This window comes from Peromyscus californicus, unplaced genomic scaffold (assembly GCF_007827085.1).
Source record: "Peromyscus californicus insignis strain IS unplaced genomic scaffold, ASM782708v3 Scaffold_4__1_contigs__length_199733344, whole genome shotgun sequence".
NCBI lineage: Eukaryota > Metazoa > Chordata > Mammalia > Rodentia > Cricetidae > Peromyscus > Peromyscus californicus.
Window position 1 is genome coordinate 159,636,170 of NW_026294562.1, and position 25,871 is coordinate 159,662,040.

The following is a 25,871-nucleotide window of genomic DNA, read 5'->3' on the forward strand; positions in this document are numbered from 1 at the left end:
GTTGGTTAGGTTTAAGGACAGAGGGAATGTTACACACTTGTATTCTCAGTACTTCAGAGATGGAGGTAAGATGATAAATCCAAGGTCATCCTTGGCTATATGGCAATTTGAGGCCAGCCTAGGCTTCATGAGACCGTATGTCAAGAAACCAAAATGGCCAAGGGATGGCGGTGCATGCCTATAATCCCAGCACTTGGGAGGCAGAGGCAGGCAGATCTCTGAGTTCGAGGCCAGCCTGGTCTTCTACAAAGCGAGTTCCAGGACAGCCACGGCTACACAGAGAAACTCTGTCTTGAAAAAACTAAACAACAACAACAACAAAAAAAGGAAACCAAAAGTGAATAAATAAATATAAAAGCTGGAAGTGTCTCTAAGATGTGTGGTAATAGGTTTGCCTCAAAATTTCTGAATGGCAAAGTGAGGCTATTGGGATGGTAGTCTATGGGGGGGTGGTGTGTGCGCGCTGAGGCTCCAGTTCACAGATCTGCAGAGCTGGAGGGTCAAAGTTGTGAGCTTCAACCTTTTTCTTAATATCTTGGTGCAATGGAGCTTAGAATAAATAGATAATGAGGAGATGAGGGGTGAGTGAAGCAGTCTGTGGTGACACATGCCTAGGGAGGAGGGTCATGAGTTCAGGGCTAGCCTAGACTACATGACAAGACTCTGTCTCAGAAAACAAAACAAAACAAAAACATTTGCTCTAGGTGGTGGTGACGCACACCTTTAATCACAGCACTGGGAAGGCAGAGGCAGGTGAATCTCTGAGTTTGAGGTCAGCCTAGTCTACAGAGTGAGTTTCAGGCCAGCCAGGGCCACACAGAGAAACCGCTGTCTCAAAAAACCCAAACAAAAAACAAAAACAAAACAAAACAACAACAACAAAAATCATTTGTATATGTGACTCTGAGTGAGTTTCCAAGCCCTGGACTGAAGCAGTTTCCAGCACATTTCTCTGCAGCTGTTGCTTGGAGTAAAGTTAAGTGGCGGTGATTTCAAAGACAGCTACAAGGGGAAAGGCAACTTTTCGACCAGGGTCATGGAGTGTGCTCAGTGATAAAGTATGCTTACTATGTGTGTGTTTGGTCATGGCTTCCTTCTCCAGCACTAAAATTTGAAATAAACCACGGGCGGTATAGCTCAGCAGTAGAGAGATTGACCAGCATGACTGGTGGGGGTGCATACAGCTCAGCAGCAGAGAGCTTGGCTGGCGTGCATGAGGTCCTGGGCTCAACCTCCAGTAGTAGGAAAAGAGTAAAAGTTCTAACTGTGTATCAAGTGTGGTAACTGGAGGATTCTGAGGCAAGGTCTAATAACCCTTGGGGCCGACAGCAATAGCTAAGAGAGCCTGTGAGTAAGAGGTGGTTTTACCCAGGCCTGGAGGCACAGGCCTAAATCACAACTACTCAGGAAGCTGAGGCAGGAGGATCATAAGCTCAAGTCCTTCCTGGGTAACTTAGTGAGACTGTCTCAAAATGCAAAGTTAAAAAAAAAGGAGCTGGAGAAATAGCTCAGTGGTACAGGCTTGTTTAACATGTGGAAGAAGCCCCTAGTACCGGAGAAAGACAGACAGACAGAGACAGTCTGTAGGAACCAAAGTGACCCACAAAGCCTGTTGCCCTCATCCTCAGTGCACTTCCAGGGTACACTACCACGAGGACATCACATCCAGTAACAGCTCACAGCCGTCCTGTAAGCTCGCTGCCCACCACTTGCTCTTGGAGCTCAGGCTCTACAGCCCATCCTATCTGTCACACAATCACCCGCTCCCAGTCGCTCATCCCAGCCCCCAAGGAGCCCTGGCTTCACCTCTGCTTTACCAGAAAAGCTGCTGTGGTCGCCGCTGAGGAGGAAGGCAGGCTCCATTCTGAAGCACTGGCTATCAGCCTGCCGTGGAATCCCAGGCCACTGCTCCATTTCTCCTGTCTGTTTACCTTCCTGCATAAGCACCTTTACCATCGGAGACACCACAGAGTGTCTTAGAGACCCTGCTTCTAACCTTTATGATTATTTATTCATTTTTGGTTTCTTGACAAAGGGTCTCATGAAACCTAGGATAGCCTCAAATTGCTGTATAGTCTAAGATGGCCTTTAATTTTAAAAAAAAATTTATTCATGTGTATGGGTGTTTTGCCTATATGTATGTCTGTATACCATGCGTGTGCAGGGCCCTCGGAGGCAGAAGAGGATGGATCCCCTGACATTGTAATTATACACAGTTGTTGGCAGATGTAAGAGCTGGGAACTGAGCCCCCATCCTCTGGAAGAGCAGCCAGTGTTTTTAGCCACTGAACACCTCTCCAGCCCCAGTGACCTTGAATTTATGATCCTGCCGCCACCTCTGAAAAATTGAGAATATAATCATGTGACACTTCTGGTCTTTAAAAAAACCTGATTAATGAACCTCCTCCAGGCTTCCCCTTGGATATCAAGGTCATGTTGGAATTTGTGGCCACTACCACCCACCACTCCCTTCTTCTATCTTTGCTTTTTAGAGACAGGTTTTGCTATGTAGCCCTGGCTGGATTGATACTTGGTATATAGCTCAGGCTGGCCTTGAGGCAACCATCTTGGTTCAGCCTCCCGAGTGTTGAGATTGTAGGTGTGCAGGAGCACAGCCAGGTCACAGTCATCGTCGTTGCCTTCTCCACCTCCTCCTCCTTCTGTTTTCCAAGACAGGGCTTCTCTGTGTGGCCCCGGCTGTCCTGGAACTCACTGTAGACCAGGCTGGCCTCGAACTCACAGAGATCTGCCTGCCTCTACCTCCTGAGTGCTGGGATTAAAGACGTGTAACGTGTAACCACCACCGCCCGGCTCATGGTCTTCTTTTCGGTTTTTCTGAGACAGGGTTTCTCTGTGTTCGTGGTTTTCTTATTTGCAATGCTCTCCCTACGAGTCCTGTTCAGGCCCTCCCACCACTAAGCCACCATCTCGATGGGCATCCCAGAGACAGGAGTCAGTCCTCCTCCTGACCTCCTGCAGCCAGCACCAACCAAATCAATTTTCTTCTAGTCTTCTGCAAGTGTAGCCAACTTTCTCCATCTCCACTGTCACTACCTTGGTCTATGAGGGTCACATACCTTAGAGCCCAAGAAGACAATATATAGGGGTATAAGGCGAAGGTATGAGAACTTCAGTGTATATTGTTTCTTTTGTCTTTCCCCTACTTCAGGGACAGGAGCTTGAGCCTGAGGCTTCATACACACCAGACAAGTGTGTAAGCTACACTTCACTAAGCTACACCCTTAGCCCTGGATTTCTATCTATAAAAAGTCCTTTTTCGGGGGCTGGAGAGATGGCTCAGCAGTTAAGAACACTGGCTGCTCTTCCTGAGGACCCAGATTTGATTCCTAGAACCTACATGGCAGCTTACAACTCTGTAAGTAAGTTCTGATGCCCTTTCTGGCCTCTGCAGGCACCAAACACACATGTGGTACATACATGCAGGCAAAACACTTAAACACATAAAATAAAATTAAAAACTGAAAAAGAGAATCAAGGTTCATCCATTCATATTGTGGGCCAGAATTTCCTTCTTTCTTTTTTGTTTTTTTGAGCTAGGGTTTCTTTGTCCAGCCCCGGCTGTCCCGGAACTTGTTCTGTACACCAGGCTGGTCTGAAACTCAGATCCACCTGCCTCTGCCTCCCGACTGCTGGGATTAAAGTGTGCACCACCACTGCCCGGCTAATCACCCTTTTACTTATGAGACAAGGTTCCACGCAGCCAAGCCTGGCCACCTTGCCATGTGGTAAAGGATGAACTGATCTGCCTAGCCGAGTGCTACGCCGCCCCCAGCTCCAAGCGCCGTCTCTTTTCTTTCCCTCCTTCTTGTATCTCCACACTTTCTCGTGGCACTAGGAATTTAACCCAGGCCTTTGCACGTGCTAAGCAAGGGCTCTACTACCAAGCCAACCCCCAGCCCCAATCTCCTCTCCTGTTAAGGTTGAATGATAGTCTATGTATCCACCACTTTTGTTTATACATTTGTCCGTGGATGGACATCGGTTTGTTTTGCCCTTTGACTATTACACGTAATCCCACCGTGAACACACTACGGAATTGATACAGGATTTAGTTTGTGTGGGAAAAAGGCCCATGGTGAAAACTACAAGAGGCTCATGTGTATTATAGTGAGAACGGACTTCAGGGTTAAAAGGCACATTAAGGGTTAAAACAGTAAGGCCAAGAACACTAGGGATGAGAAACAGAAGCTTGTGGCTGGGTATGAGGTAGCCAAGCAGACCTGATAAGAGACAGCCTGCCATGATCTGAGAAGCGAGGCTATCCGAGCAGGCTAGATTCTATGAGAACTCACCCCTGGGGAAACATATGCTAAGCACTATTGCTTTTTTACATAGTCCTGCTTCTAATGCAGCCAACCGTTAACAGCTGGTTTCCAAGAAAACTTCCACCTATTTCAGGAATGAGATCCCAGTTTCTCCATAGACAAGGAGCTATGAGAAGGAATAGCCTGGTGTAGTTGGTAGTGCTTGATGGCAAATAGGGGTTTCAACCACTTCTGACTGGGTGGATAACATGCAAACCAAGTGTGAGCCTCTTGATGGCTCGACAGTGATAGCACACATAGAATATGGTCATACTTTTTAAATAGTAATAGTAAATATTTTCTTTTATGTGTATGGGTGCTTTGTATATGCGCCATATGAGTGCCTGGTGCCTGAGGAGGTCAGAAGAGGGAGTCAGATCTCCTGAAACTGGAGTTACAGATGGTTGTGAGCCACCATGTGGGTTCTGGGAAGCAAATCAAGGTCCTTTGCAAGAGTACCAGTGCTCTTAATCACTGAACCATTGCCTGGGCCCCAGAATATGGTATCTTCTGATTAGCCAGCCAAGAACATTACCCCAGTCTTCAGCCATAGCCTCACAAGAAGCCCCAGAACCAATTTGTGTGACAAATTTGTGACCAGCTGGGTTGCACTTTCCCAGACTGGGCCTCACTTTCCTTTCATGCTAAATGTTTATATGTTGGGAATTTCCCTCACCCTTCCTTATTTGCTTTTCCTTATTTCTCTTTAATAAAGATTACCTCCACCTCAGTTACTCCTACAAGTGTTTATGTCTTGAATCTTTATTAGTGGGAGACAGTGGCCAACTTTGTAGCTACTGTCCCATGTGGATCTTTGGTGATCACTGAATGTTTAGCATCCTAGGTCCTTGGGCCAAGCACAACCCGGTCCTGAAGGGTCTTGTTGCTTTCAAAGACTGCATTAAAATCTACATCCATTCATTTCCCCAATGCTGAGGATGAACCCAAGGCCTCCTCTGTGCTAAACGGAACCTCAGCTCCCACACATCCATTCTTGCCTTCCCTTCTCAGGCCTTTATACTACAGCCAGAGCAATCCTGAGAGCTCCCCAATGTGGTCAAAAGGTTCCCTGCTTAAAACTGGGGTTTTGCAACATTCTCAGATAAACCCTAACTTCTCTGGTTTGTTGAAGATGAAACATTTGAAAACATCTTTCTTTTTTGAGACAGTGTCTTACTATGTAGCTCTGGCTGGCCCTGAATTTGCTATGTAGACCAGGCTGGGTTCAAATTCATAGAGATCTGCCTGCTCCTGTCTCCCGAATGCTGGGATTAAAAGAATACATCACCGCTCCCAGCCTAAAACACTTGTTTCTTAATCTCTCAACATTCTTTGCAAAGCCTGGGGCTTTTACATGTGCCCGCACAAGCTGAGCAGTACTCTACCCTGAGCTACATCCTGGGTCCCTTTCGCCTGTATGCTGTCATGTCCTGCTCCTCCTCCAGGTGTTTGTTTTAAAATTCCTTTTTTTTTTTTTTTCCTTTTTGGGATCTCAGCTCCTGATCTTTCCCTAGGGTTAGTTCCCTCGTCACCCACTAGGTCAGGGTACTCTCCTTCCCTCTTCCACTTTCCCCTCCTACCATCTGCCACAAATGGCACTACATCATCATCACACGGATGTGTGACACTAGTACTCTCGAGGGTACGATTCCCGCTTCTACACAGCCCGTCAGGTACTGTGTCTAGCGATCAACGTTTCAGTCATTAATTTCAACGACAAATCCGTGAGGACGCAACCGAGCCCTCCTGCAGGGTGCGGGCTGGGTCTGGAAGCCCCGGGGGAGACGCTGAGCTGTGCCGCTGCCCAGCGAGCACGAGGGGAGGGTGGGCTCTGGCCGGGGAACCGCAGCGGCCGCCTGGGGCGGGGGCGGGGCCGGCCGCGGACGTCACTTCCGGTGTACACAGCCGGTCCGGGCGGTACGCTGGGAGCCGGGGCGCGTCGCAGGTGAGGTGCGGGCACCGGTGGGCGCGGGGCGGCGGGGGCTGGCTGTGGGCGGCGGGCGGCGGGCGGCGGGTCGCAACGGCGGCTGGCATCGAGGCGAGCTCGCGGAGCTCCGCTTTCCGCGGGCGCCGTCCCTCGCCCGCCTGCTGTGGAGGACGCGGGGCTCGGCGGGCGCTGGCCGGGCGGACGGAAGCCCGGAGGGGCCTCTCCGCGCGCGCCCGGGACTGAGACCCCTGGGGGCGCGTCGGCGCTGAAGGACGCCGCTGCCTTGGGCCGCCTCGGGGAATCCGCTCCCGGAAGCTCGCTGCGCCGTGCGCGGAGGGCTGGCGGCCTGTGGGCGACCTAGGTCCACGGGGACGGGCGTGCGCCGCTGTCCTCAGGCCGCCCCGCGGCTGCCCGGCCGTCCTCGCGCCCCTTCCTGGCTCCCGGCTGAGCCCGTGGGTGCGGCGGGGGTCAGGGGAGGGCCAAGGCTGGGCTAGGGCTAGGAAGGACCCACGCCCGTGGGGCGAGCGCTGGGGTCAGGGGTGTGTCTTCCTGCCCCGCGTGGAGCAGGGGAAAGAGAGCATGCCTGCTTGGCATGATAAGAATTTTGTTTATACTTTAACCCAATTTGCCTGGGAAACGCTCAGCCTGGGGAGCCCACAATTTGAAAATAGCTCGTCCGTGTCCTTCCTCACCCACTGCCATTATGAAAGCGATTCATTCTTCTGTCCTTGTAAAAACATTCTCGACGGTACGCAGAGTGTCGGGAGAAAATGACCACAGCCTCACAACCTGTGACTCGGTGACAACCACTGCTAACGTTTGGGTGACATCAGTAAATGCATACATACGTGTCACTTTTAGAGGCTTTGTTGTAGACCATCGGGTACCATAATTTATCCAAGCCCTGATGAATATTTGATTGTTTTCCTCATTGTCACAAGATAAATACTTCTGCCAAAAAGGATTTATCTGATTATTGTCTTCTTGGGATAAATTTACAAACGGGGGTTAAAGGTAACATTCTGTTTTTCTCCTTGTTGATATGTTTGGAAATCTCAAACCCTGTGTTGTCCATCTATGTTTGCTTCTCATAACTGCTTAAAAAATTTTAACCTTCCTTTGTTGTTTATTTTCTCATCTATTTGTTTGAGACGGGATCTCACTGTGTAGACCAGGCTGGTCTTAAACTCACAGAGATCTCTCTATTTCTGCTTCCCTAGTGCTGGAATTAAAGCCATAGGCCAAGAGGCCCTGCCTTTTTGTTTTTATTTTTAAGATGTGTTTCCAAACTGGCAGGGTAGTAACCATTAGTAAACTATTACTTCCTCAACAAATCTTATTTTAGGCTTAAAGTTCTAAGAATGTGTTTGCAAAGGGCTACTTACAAATTTGATTTGGTGTGTGTTTGGATGTTTTTATGTGCCTTAAAAATAATACTTTTTTTTTTCCTTTTTGCAATCTTTAAAAAAATCGTTTCCTTTACAAGTTGAGGGACTACTTTACATTTGACATAAATATGATATGTATGCATGTGAAATATATATTAAAAGATTTCACTGCTGTTTTCACTTGCTTTCTTGCTAACATATGAACAGACTCCATATGAAGAGTGCAAGTTTGTTGTGGCGACTTTTCAGCCTGGCATTTGAGATTCTAATCTTCCTCTATTTTTGCACACGAATACGTAGGTTAGCATTGGAGACCAAGATAGAAAAGTTCTCAGATTCCCTTGGCAAGCCTAGATTTTTTTCAATCTAAAATTATCTCTGGATTTTTGGAAGACAGCATGCTTTAAGCATCCTTTAAAAAAACAAAAACAAGATCCTAAGTACTTGTTCTGTCTTGAACTTGAAGCCTACTACACCAGGAGCTGTGTCTCACTTACATCTTCTACACTCTTGGGAAGTCACTATTGAGCTAGTAGGCTAGAATATCCCATGGGCTGTGTGTCCACTCTGCCCCTTCTCCTGTGAGACTTTGTCCTCAGTGGAAAATAATGACCTTCCTAGATGGACAAAGAATGTTGGTTAGAACAAGGAATTGCATTGTTTGCAGTGAGAAGACCACATTGCCGGGTTCTCTCAGTATTAATTCAAAAAGAGTCAAGAGTTAAGCTCTAAATGTTTTCTCTGATACTGTCCATGTGAGGGTTCCCTAGTTGGTTGACCTTGTTGGTCATTGCTTATTCTTTTCTTTTTCCTTTTCATTTTGTTTAGTTGTATTTCCTCTCTGCCATGCTTTAGCATTCAGCTTAGGACTTTGAGATTTTATTTATTTTTGTTTTATGTATATGGGTGTTTTGCCTAAATGTATGGCTGTACCATGGGTGTACAGTGTCCACTGAAACCAGAAGAGGGCTTCCAGTCCTCTGGGTCTGAAATCACCGATAATTGTGAGCTGCCATGTGGGTGATGAGAATTAAACCCAGGCCCTTTGCAAGAGCAGCCAGTGCTCTCAACCTCTGAGCCATTTCTTCATCCCCTGATCTCAGAAGTTTGAGCATGCTAGGTGTGCACTGTATCACTGAGCTACCTCCTCAGATCTTGTGACTGTAAATACTTGGGGTGGGCAGCCATTCTTGTTAGGAACCAGCCTTGCTCTTGGCTGGCCCCTTTAGAGCAGTGGTGTCCATTTTCTTACCTTGTCTTTACTGCTCCACTTTGTCTTGCCTGTCTGGTGCCATTTTCTGAGGCCTAATCTCATGTTTCCTTCCCTGCCCTTGATACATAATTCCTCCCCTCACATCCAGAATAGATTTGGAGTAGGGACCACTTTACTTCATTGCCCTTGGGTCCTTGGAGTGACATTTCCACCCCCACTTGGCTTTGCGCTCGCTCTCTCTCTCTCTCTCTCTCTCTCTCTCTCTCTCTCTCTCTCTCTCGCTCTCTCTCTCTCTCTCTCTCTCTCTCTCTCTCTCTCTCTCTCTCTCTCGCTCTCGCTCTCGCTCTCGCTCTCTCTCTCTCTCTCTCTCGCTCTCTCGTTCTTGCTCTCTCTGTGTGTGTGTGTGTGTGTGTGTGTGTGTGTGTGTGTGTTTTGTTTTTGTTTTTTTTGAGACAGAGTCTTGTTATGTACCCAAGCTGGCCTCCAACTTGAGATCCTCCTGCATCAACCTCCCAAGTGCTGGGACTCTAGGCATACGTGGTTTCAGTTCTGGTTTCTGTATGTTCATTCTTCATTTCCTTCTAAATGGCCCCTAGACTTGGAATCTCTCATCACTTCCTAGGGTGGCCTGTCTTTGATAACATCCCACAATCTTGTTTTCCTTAGTGATTTAGGTCACTCTTGTGATTTACATTGTTCCCTACCCCTTTGTTATTTTTATCTTGTTTTGAGACAGTTTTTTTTAATGTAGTCCTGGAACTCACTGTGTAGATCAGGCTGGCCTTGAACTCAGCGCTCTGCCTGCTTTCCCCTCCTGGGTACTGGGGTTAAAGGCACATTGCATCACACCTGGCCTCCCCTATACCTTGATTCAGATTTTGCATCTTTTTTCTTAGGACTGCTCTAGTCCTACTCTGGTTGGGAAGAAAGTAACTCAGTGAATTTAGCTAGTTCACAGTCACCTACAGTATGGGTCATTATTTTATTGGGAAACCAGAATATAGAGCTAAGAGACACAGCCTGGAGATGACAGAAGAGCCTAAAGTCTTGTTCTGAAGTGTCTAAAGTACCTAGAAGGGAGATGCCGAAGGTGTGCCAGGTTTCAGGGGTCTTGCCCGGTTTTTCTTATAATTTATTTTTATTTTATGTCCATTGGTGTTCTACCTGCATGTACGTCTGTGTGAGGGTGTCAAACCCTGAAGATGAAGTTACAGACAAGTGTGAGCTGCCGTGCGGTTGCTGGGAATTGAACTCAGGACCTCTGCAAGAGCAGCCAGTGCTCTTAACCTCTGAGGCATCTCTCCAGCCCCAGGAATCTGCCTGCTTGTTCACTGCATTTATCACCAGAGTCTAGAACACACTGTTCTGGAAACAATTAAGAATTTGTTGAACAGATGACCATTAGAGAAATAAATATACAAATCTATAGAAAAGATACAAGCATAGGCCAAGAGACATTTTGTAAATAGAGTTTGACGAATTTCAGGGAAAACTTTAAATTCAACCCAAACTGACCGAGCTATAACCCCGAGGAAGGCATGTTTGGAATGTGTTTGTGGCCAGAAAGCTTAAACTTAATTTTGTATCTCCCAAGAAAGACTGTGTTTCTAGGAGAGGTTTGAGATGGTGTCTGTGGAAGGTAGGTGCTAGCTTACTTAGGTGGTGTGTGGGTTCTCTGGAGTCCTGACCAGGAGTGCTGCATAATCTTTGTAGTATCAGAGAGAGAGGCCACCTTCCTTATACCCTTCATAGTTACTTCTGGTCATTTCTTGCCAAAGAGAGATGGTCAGAGCTTTATCTAGAGTGCTATAGTAGATCCTGGTCTTGGGATGCTGTGTAATCTGTAGAGTGTGGACAGTGTTGCACCTTTCTGAGTCTGGTAAAATTCCAGCGAGGCTAGCTCTTTTGGTATGTATACACTTAGTAATTAGCCTTCTGGTTAATGCATCAGTCATCTTTGAACCTAACTAGCCCCCCGGAACTGTTCCTGAGCTCACTGACAAAGCTGATAACCAGACAGTGGGAGGTGATGACAGACAGGCTCTTCCCAAACGGCTCAGGCAGGAAAGCCAACCTGAATGTGTCAAGGGAAACTTCCGAAGAAGGTTGAACTTAGCTGAATAGCATGGGGAGAATTTTAGTGACCCCAGCTCCATTGTAAGAGCAGAGGATGCTTAGGCAGAGCAGGGTGATGACATGAAGGAAGGTGTAGAGGTAAGGAAGCTTGAAGTGTGTGGTTAATGATGATTATCTGCGTTACTGTGTGCTAGTCAGGTTTGACGCTGTGTTTTGTGTCTATTCCTTTATGTAGTCTTCACAGCCTGTGATACATAGAGAACTGACATCTTCTGTGTCTGTCACCTCCAGTTAGCCTACACACTGCTTCAAGGGTAATTCTAAACGTCTTTGTACATTTAAGAGCTTTTTGTAGATGCTGTTCCCAGTGGAGTCTATACCCTTTCCCAAGTCCTCTATTTCGTGAGACCTCTTAGGTTAAGATGAAAAGTAGGTATGACTTAGAGTGAGGGTTAGCTCAGTGCTTGCACAGCATCACAATGAGGGCCCTGATGGTGATTCTCAGTGTCCTCAGATCAAAAGTTAATCACTCCAGAAGGGCAAGTTGCAGGACAATGTACTTATGGCCTGTTTGAGTTAGAGAAAGAAATAGATTCCTGAGTGCAGGAAAAAAAGCCGGGGGTGGGTGATAGAAAAAGAATTGGCTGCCTTTGGGATGAGGCTCCAGGAAAAGAAACTCAGGTTGTTAAGTAGTCCAGTCTTCTGCCTCGGCCTCTTGAGTGCTTGTATTACAAGTGTGTGTCCCCAATGGGCCAGAAACAGTCTCAAATCTGAAATACATCCACATCTCTTTTTTAGGAAGAACTAAGTTTGTCTTACCTAGGTTTAATTTTTGGATGGATGCTCCCCCCCCCCCCCCCCCCCCCCCCCCCCCCCGTTAATTTTAAACAGTTTCTTTAGCACAACTTAAGAATGAGTAGCAGTTGGGGCTGGAGAGATAGCCCAGTGGTTAAGGACATGTATTGTTCTTGCAGAGGACTTGAGTTCGATTCCCAGCACCCACATAAGGCAGCTTACAACTGCTGTAATTCCAGCTCCAGGGGATGGCCCTAACCTCAGGTACATGCACATATACAGATATACACACATGTACACGTAAATAAATAATAATTAAAAAAAGAATGAGTAGCAGCATAAAACTTTTAATTTTCTTCTTTCTTTCTTTCTTTTTTTTTTTTTTTTTTTTTTGGTTTTTCGAAACAGGGTTTGTCTGTGTAATCCTGGCTGTCCTGGAACTCATTTTGTAGACCAGGCTTCAAATTCACAGAGATCCACCTGCCTCCCTATTCCTGGAATTAAAGGTGTGTGTCACCACTGCCTGATAGGACTTTTAATTTTTTCAAAGCATTTTTTAATGTAAGCACTAAATGTTTAACTACTCCAACATTTTAAAAAAAATTAGTTTTTTTTTAAAGATTTATTTATTTATTGTCTATATAGTGTTCTGTCTGCACATATCCCTGCAGGCCAGAAGAGGGCACCAGATCTCATTACAGATGGTTGTGAGCCACCATGTGGTTGCTGGGAATTGAACTCAGGACCTTTGGAAGAGCAAGCAGTGTTCTTAACCTCTGAGCCATCTCTCCAGCCCAATAATTAGTTTTTGAGACAGGGTTTTGCCGAGTAGCCAAAGCTAGCCTCAAACTCAAGATCCTCTTTCTTTAGCCTCCCAAGTCCTGGGATTGCTGGTTTATGCCCCCATGCCTTACCTGATTTCATGTTGTCTTCAGCATCATTTTGTATGTCATGCTTCTTTTCCTGTTTGATATTTCAATTTAAAAATGAGTAAGTTTAAAACAAATGTCTTGATATCCAGTCATATCAGAAGGAACAAAGAGCAAGTACTAGTCAGACTGAGTCTCCCTACCTCTTACTAGTCCCTAGCCTCAGTCACTTGACTTTCTTCATCTTGGTTTACCCAGTTTGAAAATAGGCGAGGTAAGAATGTCTAGGGGTATAGTGTGGTTTTTCTTTTTCTCTTTGAGACTTGGTCTCTTTAGTCCAAACTGGCTGGCATGGAACTGGCCTCAAACTCTTTAACAGTTCTCATGCCTCAACTGCTAGGTGCTGGTATTATTACAGGTACGGGCTACCACACTAAGCTTACAGTGAGGCTTTAATGTGTTAAGGTAAAGCCCGTAGAACAGATCCTGGCAGGAATGTGGTTTTCCTTATTGTCCACACTGTGCATTACGGTAAAGTGAACATGTAGCTTATATCCATTGTGGTGTTTGCAGTTCCTTTGGTGGGACAGGTATAAATAGCTGTCGAGAGGCAGTGGCAGCACAGGCAGCCAGAGCTCCCGAAAAGCTTCATGGGAGTTAAAGTAGCCCAGCCAACATGGCTTCATTGAGACAGTGAAAGTTTGTTTCTTGGCAGGGTTTTACTGTGTAGCCCACACTGGCCAGGTATTCACTGTGTAGCCCAGGCTGGCCTTGAGCTCATAGTAGTCCTCCTGTCTTAGCATCCCAAATATTGGGACAACAGCATATACCAGCACTACCATTCACAGCTGAGCTGATGGATCTTGAATATGCGTTTAGAAATAGTAAAGGCTAGGGAGATGGCTCAGCAGTTAAGAGCAATGGCTTTTCTTCCAGAGGACCGGGGTTCAATTCCCAGCACCCACATGGTAGCTCACAACTGTCTGTAACTCCAGTTCCAGGGGACCCATGACAAAACACCAATGTACATTAAAAAAAAAAAAAAAAGGAAAGAAAAAGAAATAGTAAAATGAAGGTAAGGGTCTTTTTTGTGACAGGATCTGGCTTTGTAGCCTGACTAGCCTGGAACTCTTTATTTTCCACTCTGCCTCTTTAGTGCTGGGATTATGAGTGTGTGCCCGTGCCCCCGCCCCCCGGCTCACCACAGGTCTTGTTCCAAGGGTGATGTGTGTCCCAGACAACAAAGGATTGAGAAACAGGAAAGAGATTAGAGGGGTCTAGAATTGGGTTATTTTGGTGATGGCATTCAATGGTATATGGCAGCTTTTCTTGGCATCTGTGTGCTAATGGTAACCATTTATAAAATGGTAGCATGTTACTCTGCTCTGTCTTTGAACTCATGTCTAGTTTAGGTAATGAACCTCTTAATACAGCAGGGTCACTTCCAAGTCGATCCTGGTAATTCATGCTGCCGTTGGTTTGCTTTTCTTTGTGGGACAGAGTCTCACTTTGCATCCTGGCTAGTCCATTTGTTTTCTTGACAGAAGTCTGTGTACTTACTGTGAGTTTTAAGATTCATCCCATGAGCCAGGTGATGGTGATGCACACCTTTAATCTCAGTGCTCAGGAGCCAGAGACAGGTGGATCTCTGAGTTTGAGACCAGCTTGGTCTACAGAGCAAGTTCCAGGAAGGCCAGGGCTACACTGAGAAACCCTATGTCAAAAAACCAAAAGAAAAAAGAAAAAAAAATTCATCCCTTGATACGGCATTCCTTTTTAAATTTTTTATTACATTTGAAAATTTGTGTATATGTGTGGGCATGAGTACCATGGCATACATGTCTATATCAGAGGATAATTTGTAGGAATTGGATTTTGGCTTCTACATTGTGGGTCCTGGGATTGAAATTGGATCATCAGGCTTGGCAACAAACAGCTTTACCCACTGACCCATTGAGCCATTTAACTGGCCCTACTTTTTTAAACCTTTCTCTTCCTTTTTTGGGGGGGAGGAGAGTGCTAGGTCAGGGTCTCACAGTTTAGACCAAACTGCCCTGGAACTCACAGAGCTCTGCTAGCAATGGGGAGGTTTGAATGTAGAATTAGAGCTAGATACTACCAGAAAAACAATCCCATTTTCTTCCTAAAACTGACTTGAGGATTAGATACTGATGAGATTCAGTTATGGTTAAGGAACCTGGGAACAGCTCAGTCTTCCCTCCCCTGTCACTCTGGTCCCAGCAGAGGAAAGCTGGCTTGGCTCCCAGACTCCGATGCCCCAGGCTTCAGTGACCTAGGCAAGGAGAAGTGAACGTAGGCCCTCTCAGCAGCTCCCAAGGACTTGAGCTCCCTGAGTCTCAGGGGAGGGGAGGATGCTATGCTTAAGTAACTGGCCTATGCTTTGTAATTTGAGGTGGTAGTGCCCCTCCTCAGCTGTGTCCACCACTTCCTAGAGCTTGGGGCTGAAGTGGGAGGGGGTGGTGGGCAGAGGGGGTGGTGAGAAGAGCTGTGACCTCCTTTAGCTCTGGAGCTCGCCAGGTGGCTTTGAGAGTTGGGGTCCACAGTGCAGGAAGGTAGGTTCTATTTCTGTAAGTTGTTAACTTCAGTGGGGATTGGGGTGGGTTTGACCAGAATGAGGAGTTGCCAAAGATACTCTGTGCTAGCCCAAGGCCTCTGGAAGAGTGGCCGTTTCCATTTCCTGAGACTGGAGATGTGCCAAGTCCTGTGCTCCATGGAGTTCAGCTATGCTGTTCTACTAAAGAAACTGACGCACAAGATTTCAGCTGACTTGCTTAAGGTCATAGAGTTGCTAAGTGCGTTTCATTCGGCTGATATTTTACTGAGCAGAAATTCACATCTAGGTGAATCAGACTGCCCAAGCCGTAGCAATAGCCATTGCATTTTGACAGCATCTGGCTTCCATGTAGATTTCTTTGTATTGGAGCATCTTTCACCTAACAGCAGCCTGACAAGCCCATTGAACTCAGCAGCACTTCTGTGTCTCTGATATCTGGAGCATTAGGACCTCAGTGATTGAGTGTGTGAAGGCTTATGGCCTGGGAAAGTACTAGAGTAGGAAACCAGCATGAGCCTTCCCTGGCTAGGGAGCCCATGGTGAGGAGGTGCCATAGAATTTCTACATTTCCCACCTTGGGATGTAACTTAGTGCAAGAATGTTTGCTTAGCATGAGCAGAACTCTGAGTCTGATAACACAGACACGCAGACACACACACACACACACAGACACACACACACACACACACACACACACACACACACACACACACACACACACGTTTCTGATTGTATGACCTGCTGAAATATATATGGGGAAAACAGGCTCCTAGCTTTGTCTCTGACTTGCTGGGCTTCTTGACAGATGATGGGGATTGCACGGTATATAAAATTAGAGTCAGCGTTCCCAGCTTGGAAGAGAGAGAGACTATAATTATCAATTAGTAAAAAATCATTTATAGGTACCTTACATTTTTGTTTGTTTGATTTTTGTTTTTAAGACTAGAGCCTTACTGTGTAGCCCAGGTTACTCTTTAGGTTTTTCGAGACAGGGTTTCTCTGTGCAGCTTTGCGCCTTTCCTGGATCTCACTCATCTAGACCAGGCTGGCCTTGAACTCACAAAGATCCGCCTGCCTCTGCCTCCCAAGTGCTGGGATTAAAGGCATGCGCCACCACCGCCCGGCGCCCAGGTTACTCTTAAATTCTCTCTCTCTCTCTCTTTTTTTTTTTGAGACAGGGTCTCTCTATGTAGTCCTGGAACTCACTCTGTAGACCAGACTGGCCTCAAACTCAGAGATCACCTGCCTCTGCCTCCCAAGTGCTGGGATTAAACCAACCCAGCCTAAATTCTTGATCTTCCTCCCCAGGTAGAGACTTGTGATACCAGGTCTGGCCAGAAATTATCTTAAATTTGGAATGTATCTAAATTTACATAACACTCCTTCATGGTAAGAAAAATAATTTCTAAATGATATTTTTGACAAGTGGCAGTGTAGAATTTTAAGTTTTCTTAAATAATGTTCTGTTTTTAAAGATTTATTTTTATTTTAGGTATATAAATGTCTTGAATGCATGCATGTATGTACAGCATGTGCATGCCTGGTACCTGTAGAGGTCAGAAGAGGGTGTCAGATCCCCTGGAACTGGAATTATAGACAGTTGTGAGCTGCCATATGGATGCAGAGAATGGAACCCAGTCCTCTGGAAGGACCGAACCCAGGGCCTTGTGCTTGCTGGGCAAGTGCTCTACCACTGAGCTAAATCCCCAACCCCCAGCCAGTGCTCTTAACTGCTGAACCATCTCTCCAGCTCTTAAATAGTTTTCTAAAGGACACAATAATAAGTTTGTACTAGTTCAACTTGTTTTGCAAATTTTCAAACCATTTTTTTCTTTTTTTCAGACAGTGTCTTCCTGTGCTTAGGTTGTCCTAGAACTGCCTGTGCTCTGGCCTCAGTTTTCAGAATGCTGGGTTACATGTGCATGCTACCATCCCTGACCTGAAAAAATGTTTTGATGTGATAGTTAAGAAATACCTATTTGGGGCTGGAGAGATGGCTCAGAGGTTAAGAGCACTGACTGCTCTTCCAGAGGTCCTGAGTTCAATTCCCAGCAACCACATGGTGGCTCACAACCATCTGTAATGAGATCTGGTGCCCTCTTCTGGCGGGCAGTCATACATGCTGTATTCATAATAAATAAATAAATCTTTAAAAAAAAAAAAAAAGAAATACCTATTTGCTGGGCGGTGGTGGCATACACCTTTAATTTCAGCACTCGGCAAGCGGAGCCAGGTGGATCTCTGAGTTCCAGGCCAGCCTGGTCTACAGAGTGAGATCCCAGACAGGCACCAAAACTACATGGAGAAACCCTGTCTGGAAAAACCAAAAAAAAAAAAAAAAAAAAAAAACACCTATTTGATTTTCTTCCATCTTGGCAGCAACCCCTGAAATTTGTGAATTTGTGGGATCTCTGAACTAGTAAATACGTTTTTGTATACTAATGAGGTCACTGGTGGCTGGCAACCCCTGAAGAACTTTAGGCTGGGTGCTGGTCACCTGAACAAACTTAGGTGACATTTGAGGATTGGGACTTACAGCTCCACCCAGGCCTCTAGAACAGAGAAGGATTGAGTGGCTGGGGTTTCATGTCCTGCCTAAGTAATGAGGCTTCCATATATGCCAGAGGACATGGCTCATAGAGCTTCTGGAGGTGTCTAGAGGGTGGCATGCCTGGAGAGGGCTTGGGTGTTGTGTACCCCTCCCCAAGTACTCTGCTCTGTACATCTCTTCATCTGTGTCCTTTGTAGCATACTTTAAAATAAACTAATAAATGTGAGTAAATAATTTCGGTAAGTCCTGTGAGATACGTTAGAAGATAAACTGAACTCAAGGAAAGGGTTGGAGGAATCTCCAAAAACCTGGGTGTAGTGGCACAAGCCTGTAATGTCAGCACTTGCAAGGTAAAGGAGTATGGTGAGTTTAAGACAGCTGTGTAAAGGAACCTGGGCAGTCTCTTGGGACAGAGATATCAGACAGATAATTATCCATGGGATGGATAATTAAATATTTATCCAGATAGATAATTAGAGACACCTTCAGCCCTAGTTAAGACCATCTTAGTTTATAAATGAAAACTTGATTTTATCTGAGCAAACGTTTCAGAATTGTAAGAGACAGCTTTCCCAGATGTGGTAGTGCACACCTGTGATCCTACACTCAAGAGGCTAAGACAGGATAATCATGCGCTTAAGGTCAGCCTTGGCTACCCAGTGAGACTGCCCCTCCACAACCCAGCATAATATCAGTCTTTGCTGATATTATAGTTTGATGTTTGTAGACAAAACTGCCCCCAAGATTCTGCTCTTGATCCTGAGACTGGCCTTGAACTCATGATCCTAGTGCCTGTGCTTCCCAAGTGATGAGATGTCAGGCTTGTGCTGTCATACCCAGTTCTCCTTTTGAAGATCTGTTTGACAGATTTGTGTTGTGGTGTTTAGTTTGCATTGTTTCTGTGGTAAAATTACTTCGTAAAAAACAATGGCATCATGAGGTTTGCAGACAAATGGATGGATCTAGAAAAAATCATCCTGAGTGAGGTAACCCAGACTCAGAAAGACAAACATGGTATGTACTCACTCATAACAGGATACTAGACATGAAACAAGGATGACTTGTCTGCTACTCACATCACCAGGGAGGCTACCCGGAAAACAGGACCCCAAGAAAGACACAGGGATCACCCAATGACAGAGAAATGGAATGAGATCTACATGAACAGCCTGGACATGAGTGGGGGTAATGAAAGGCGAGGGTTGAGGGAAAGAGAGCTTGGGGGAGCGGGAGATCCCAGCTGGATCAACAACAGAGAGGGAGAACAAGGAATAGGAGACCATGGTAAATAAAGACCACATGAGAATAGGAAGAAGCAAAGTGCTAGAGAGGCCCACAGAAATCCACAAGGATACCCCCACAACAGACTGCTGGCAATGGTCGAGAGACAGCCCGAACTGACCTACTCTGGTGATGGAATGGCCAAACACCCTAATTGTTGTGCTAGAAACCTCATCCAACTACTGAGGGATCTGGATGCAGAGATCCATGGCTAGGCCCCGGGTGGATCTCTGGGAGTCCAATCAGCGAGAATGAGGAGGGTTTATATGAGCGAGAATTGTTGAGACCAAGGTTGGATAAAGCACAGGGACAAATAGCCAAATGAATGGAAACACATGAACTATGAACCAATGGCTGAGGGGTCCCCACTGGATCAGGCCCTCTGAATGGATGAGACAGTTGATTGGCTTGATCTGTTTGGGAGGCATCCAGGCAGTGGGACCAGATCTTGTGCTCATTGCATGAGTTGGCTGTTTGAAACCTGGGGCCTATGCAGGATTGTTTGGCTCGGCCTGGGAGGAGGGGACTAGACCTACCTGGACTGAGTCTACCAGGTTGACCTCAGTCTGTGGGGAAGGCTTTGCCCTGGAGGAGATGGGAATGGGGGGGGGGGTTGGGGGGAAGGTGAGGGGGACGGGAGGGGGGAGAACAAGGGAATCCGTGACTGATATGTAGAACTGAATTGTATTGCAAAATAAATTAATAAAAAAAAAAAATGATACTGATAAAAAAAAAATTACTTTGTAAGTTACAGCGCTTTGCTCAATAGCATCAAGTTCTGAGAGTTTATAGCTTTGTGAAAAGAGTAAACACTCATTTAAAACACAGAGTAATGTAAGTCCTTCAGTCACTAGAAAAATCAGAGTGATGACTAGGTCTGTCTGCAGCAGGACCAAGAAATACTTAAATCTTTTTTTGTTAGTTACAAAGCTTATCCCGCCTATACTTCCTGCCTGGTTACTGGCCAGTCAGCATTTTATTTATCAACCAATTAGAGTAACACATTCACCCATACAGAGCAACATCACCCATCAGTAGGCGTCCTTTGTGTTATAGTGAGTATGTGCTGATTGTCATTTGACACATTTACTTTTCTACTATTGATGTAGTAGCTGCTTAAAAAAAAAAACAGCTGGGTGGTGGTGGCGCTCACCTTTAATCCTGGCACTGGGGAGGCACAGGCAGGAGGATCTCTGTGAGTTGGAGGTTAACCTGGTCTACAGAGTGAGTTCCAGGAAAGACTCCAAAGATACATAGAGAAACCCTGTCTCTAAAAACCAAAAATAAATAAATAAATACACCCCCCACCTCCCCACCCCCCGCAAAGAAACTACCCCAACACTCAACAAAAACAAACAAAAAAACTAGACTTTGATTTTTCTCCCACCTTAAAAAACACAAAACTAAAACACAGTGAACCCTCTATAATTTTTTAAAGATTTCTTTTATTTATATGTAAGTATGCATGGATGTATGTGTGTCTGTTTGTTTATGTGTACCATGTGTATGCAGGTACCCTTGGAAGCCAGAGTCCCTCAAACTGGAGTTATAGGCAGTTAGTTGTGAACTTTCTGATTTGGGTGCTGGGGTACAAACTTGAGTCCTGTGAGACCACTCATTCATTTCTCTAGCCCCACTAACCCTCAATTTAAACAAAATCAAAGTGACTATTTAACACATTTGTCTCCCCCCCCAACCTCTTATTTTAGAGTAAATCGCAACTATGTTGACTTTGTGGTTAGAACAGTTTTTCTTCTTCTTAAATGAAATGATCAGTAGTTTGTAGATCACCAGATATAAAATGCCTTAGAACCACTAATGATAACCTGCTTTGGTTTTGTGGAGAAATGCTATGTTTTGTGGTAAAGTCTTCTAGAGCAGCTATCAGCTCAGGGACTCTTCCCATCCCATGTCTCTTCCTACTGTGGACTGATAGCTGCTTGAAAGCAGGAGCTGCGTGTCTCTCGTTCATGTCTGTGTGGCTGGGCAGATTCTACAGGTGGGTGTAGAAGCGTGTTCATCTACCTATCTGACATGGTGGAGATGGAACCTGAGGCCTTATGCGTGCTAGGCAAGTACTCTACCACCAAGCTCTGGTCCCAAGTTCTGCCACTATTACTGTTATTGCTGCTGCTGCTGCTCCTGCTCCTACTACCACCTTTTAAATTACAAACTACTACTTTTTTTTTTTTTTTTTTTTTTTTTTGGTTTTTTGAGACAGGGTTTCTCTGTGTAGCTTTGTGCCTTTCCTGGAACTCACTTGGTAGCCCAGGCTGGCCTCGAACTCACAGAGATCCGCCTGGCTCTGCCTCCCGAGTGCTGGGATTAAAGGCGTGCGCCACCACCGCCCGGCCCAAACTACTACTTTTTAAAGATTTGCTTTATTTTTATTTGTGTGTGTGTGTGTGTGTGTGTGTGTATGCCACCTGTGTGGGGGTGTTCTCTGAGGCCAGAGAAGGTGTGGAATTCCCTGGAATTGCAGGAGGTTGTGAAGCTGCCTCACATGGACGATAGGAACAGAAAGAACCCTGGTCATCTAGAAGAGCATCAAGTGCTTTTTAACTGCTGAGCCGTCTCTCCAGCCCTTCCCTCATGGCTAACTAGAAAAAAAAGAACTTAATCTTGACCTCTCTAGATTTTTTTCATGGACTGAATGTATACTGATAGGATTCACATTTCAGCAGTCTGTGTGAGCCTTTGAATTAAATGCTTTACATTCGTTTCCATGTAATCACTGGCATCCAGCGTTGTCCAGTTTTTCTGTTAAGAAAATGGTATGGGCTTGCCGGACACAGAAGAGTCATTTCCTTTCCTCTGGCCTTGGCTCTCACTGCCTGCCTTTCAGTGATTGTGTTCAGGAAGCTGGGTCATGATTACTTTTGTTGCTGCTTTGTGAACTTCCTCCCCCACTTCCTATTTTTACTGGCCTTGCACAGGAAATGAGGCGGCTCCTGACTGACTGCTGCTGAGCACTGATTTGAGGTGGCATAGGATGAGGCCTTAGGGTCTGAGGCGTGCAGTCCTTTCCACCTTTGGGCCTCCTTCCTCTGGGAGTCACAGGGACATTGTGATAGGGTGGAGATGATGTCATGTCCTCCTTAGGCCTGGGGGTTGGGGAGGATTGCTGCTCAGTCTTCTGAGGCGGACCTTGATTCAGCCTGAACAGCTTAGGTGGGTGTCCTGGCTTGGAGCACCAAGGGTCAGTCAGTTGAAGGGATGGGTCTGCTGGAGGTAAGAATGGGAATGGGGTTGGGGAGGTGGCACAGTGGGTAAAGTATCCGCAGCACATGCATGAAGTCCAGAGTTCGGATCCCCCACAGCTGTGTGGAAAAGCATCTGGGGGCAGGGAGTGTATGGACAGACCCCTGGTGCTCACCAGCCAGCCTGTCTAGCTGAGCTGGAGAGAGAGCCTGTCAGAGAGAGAAGGTGGAGAGCAGTTCAGGAAGACACCCTGCTGACCTCTGGCCCCACAGCATGTGCATGCACAACACACATCTGGGAGTGTGGACTCTGAGTTCTGGAAGTGGCCTTGCTGGCAGCTAGGAAATAGACTGAGGAACCCTGGCCAGTATTAAGATCTATACCCCAGAGCCTTGGGCTCTGGGACCCCCTTCTTGGAACTCACAGAATTGTTTTTTTTTTTTTTTTTTTTTTTTCCGAGACAGGGTTTCTCTGTACACAGAGAAAGGCTTTGTGCCTTTCCTGGAACTCACTTGGTAGCCCAGGCTGGCCTCGAACTCACAGAGATCCACCTGGCTCTGCCTGGCTCTGCCTCCCGAGTGCTGGGATTAAAGGTGTGCGCCACTACCGCCCAGCTCACAGAATTGTTTTTAAACTACAAAATTAGCATTTACCTGTCATCTCTTTTCCATTGATACCTCTCTGTGTCTTAGGTGCTTGTGGCTTAATTCATAAGAGAAGTTTGTAGCATCTCTCCAGAAAAAGTAACTTCACTGGTCTTATTTTGAGACAAGACTGTGCTTTGTAGTTCAGACTATCCTTGAATTCTCATGATCCTCCTGCCTCAGTCTTCTGAATGTTGAGATTACAGATGTTGTGTACTACCACATGGAGCTAAGAATTAATTCCATAGTACATTAGGTAACTTGGAAGTCTCAGAGCATTTGTTGATCAGGGTTTCTCCTGCACTGTTGGCATGTTGTGGTGGAAGATCCCTGCTGTGAGGGCTGCTGTGTATTTTAGAGGATGTGTAGCAGAATATCGGGCTTCTACCCACTACATGCTTCTAGCATTTCCCAGTTGTGACAACTGATGGATGTTAGGGTCCAGGAAAGCACACTTACTTTCCCTACTGCCTGGTAGACAGCCCCCCAGTTCAGCCACGGTGAGAACCACTGCGTTAAAGGATTGAACACTGAATTACAAACTTTGTAAGGTGGAGTCAAGTAGAATGCTTAGCTCTGTGACCTCATACTCTTTGGTTGGTTTTTTGAAGTAGCCTCACAGTATAGCTCTGGGTGGCCTTGAACTCCATATGTAGACCAGGCTGGCTTTAAACTCAAAAGAGATCCACCTGCCTCTGCCTCCAGACTGATGGCATTAAAGGCCTGCACCGTCACGCTTGGTATTCTTATACATTAAGTTCTGCTTGGGTTGTGTATTTCTTTATCAGCCAGCATTCAGGTACCCTTTTCTGTGTGCTTTCATGTGCAGTGGAGCCTGACCACTAGCGTTCTGCTCCTGATGCTCACAGGAGCCTTTCTGTCCGTGGATGTGCCTTCCGTTGGGTCACAGCCCAGAGATGACATGCACGAGGCTAGCCCGCCCTCTTTCTCTCTGACCTTCCCTCTTCTTCTCCCTCCTTTCCAGTCTCCTTGGTCTTGCCGTATGGCCCAGGTTGCCCTCAAACTCACCATCATTCTTCTGCTATCTCCCAAGTGACTCTGGAATATCTTCTGTATGTATGTGTTTATATGAAGGATGGATATGAGTGTGTATTGACATGTGCGGGTGCCCATGTACATTGTGTGTATGTCTGTGGGGACCAGAGGTCAATCTTGGGTATTGCTTTTCAAGAGTCTTACTCTGGGCCTGTTTTAGTTTTTGAGACAGGGACCTGGGACCTGGTATTTTTTTTTTTTTTTTTCCCCTTGAGACAGGGTTTCTCTGTATAGTTTTGGTGCCTGTCCTGGATCTCGCTCTGTAGACCAGGCTGACCTCGAACCTCTCGCGGGCTGGGATTAAAGGGGTGCACCACCACCCGACGGGACCTGGTATTTTATGATTAGCCTAGGCTGGCTGGCCAGTGGGCCCCAGGAACTCTCTTGTCTCTGCTTCCCCAGCACTGGGATTGTACGTATGCACTCCATACTCAGCTTTTCACATGGGCATTGGGAAATCAAATTGGTCTTTGCTTTTATGGCAAGTACTTTACCTACTGAGCTATTGCCTCAGCCCTTGATTCCTCAATGTCTTGAATGAACCCCAAGATCCTGTGCCTTGGAGATAGCAGGGACATACTGGGGAGATGGGTAGTTTTGGTAAACTGTGTTTTTAGGACAGTAATGCTAATGTAGAGTCTGAATCGGGCAGAACACAACATGGCCTTACTTAACTCAGTCTTAATCAAAACTGCTCCCAGACATCCCAAGAGGTGTAAGCATAAGCCCGGAGTGCCTTCCAGGTGCTGGGAGGGAACGTGTAGACTGGTTGTTGTAAGCAGATTGCGGTCCTGACGAAAAACTTGGCCGACTGGTCATGACAGGGAAGATAGGTCACGAAAGAAGTAGATGGTATTGGGTGAGGGAGGAGGGTGTGGGATGCCTGGGAAGGACAGTCTGCTGGCGACTGAGCCACAGCACTTGAGGATGGCTGCAAGGGCGACAGAGGACAGTCAGGATATAGGATGAGAGCTAGGAGGACATGCCACCAGAGAGCACCTTTGGATGTGGTCACAGGTAAGAGGAGCCAAGAGAGCTGGGACCTAAGAAGGCACAGATTGAGGACTGAATCTTCTAAGGCATTTTTTTCTTGCCTAGATGGATATTTTAAATTTATGACTATTGAGAGTAAAATTCTTCAAAGCATTTTTCTGGAGCTCATTTCTAAATATGGTTTGTGTCAGTCTGAACTAAAAACATGGAAATGGTTGGGCTTTGAACTTCATAGACAATGACTTAACTAATATGCCTAAAGAATTTCCTGCACTGTCTCCATACTATCCAGGGGAGGTGTTTGGGTTTTGCTCTTGGGAGTTGGACAGAAGAGAACATTGTGGTGTACTTACAAGTTATTTTCTCTCTTTCAGAAGAAGGAACTGTCTATGGCAGTGGTTCTCAGCTTGTGGGTTGTGACCCCTTTACGGATTGAATATCAGATACCCTGCATATCAAATATGTACATTACTATTCATAACAGTAGCAAAATTACAGTTATAAAGTAGCAGCAAAATAATTTTATGGTTGGGGTCACTATAACATGAGGAACTGTATTGAAGGGTGTCAGCATTTAGTATTTATAATAAATTTATTGAAAAACAATTCACATACCATATATTACACTCGTCATTTATAATTCAGTGGTTTCGGGGTTATTTACAAGGTCATGCAGCCATTAATTATAATAATTTTAGAGTGTTTTTGAAGCCATGCTAGAATAAACCTGTATTCCAGCACCAGGGGGGCCGAGAGGAGGATTAGTTTTCATCATCCACAGAACATCACTTGTTTTCTGCCTCCTGTCATTCTCTCATCCTTACACACTCATCAATGTATTGTTTCAGTGAATTACCTAAGGTGGACATTTTGTGATCACACACTATGTGTGCATGCATTCCAGTGTGTGTAATGGAGGTCAGAGGTCAATGTTGGGTGTGCCTTTTACAACAGCTCACTCTGTATTTCTTTTGTTT

The 25,871-nt window shown here is 45.9% G+C and overlaps 1 protein-coding gene across 4 annotated transcripts in view; it reads left to right on the forward strand.

Annotated features, from left to right (window-relative positions):
- Positions 1-6,159: 6,159 nt before the first annotated feature.
- Positions 6,160-25,871, forward strand: part of Garre1 (granule associated Rac and RHOG effector 1) — an 89,106-nt gene continuing 69,394 nt past the window's right edge. For 2 of the 4 annotated variants that reach the window (XM_052712896.1, XM_052712892.1), the window contains exon 1: positions 6,160-6,270. The gene's annotated coding sequence lies outside the window, so the exon portion shown is untranslated. Of the gene's footprint in view, positions 6,271-22,135; positions 22,232-25,871 lie in introns of those variants that run through there. The other 2 variants (XM_052712893.1, XM_052712894.1) reach the window with 2 other exon arrangements.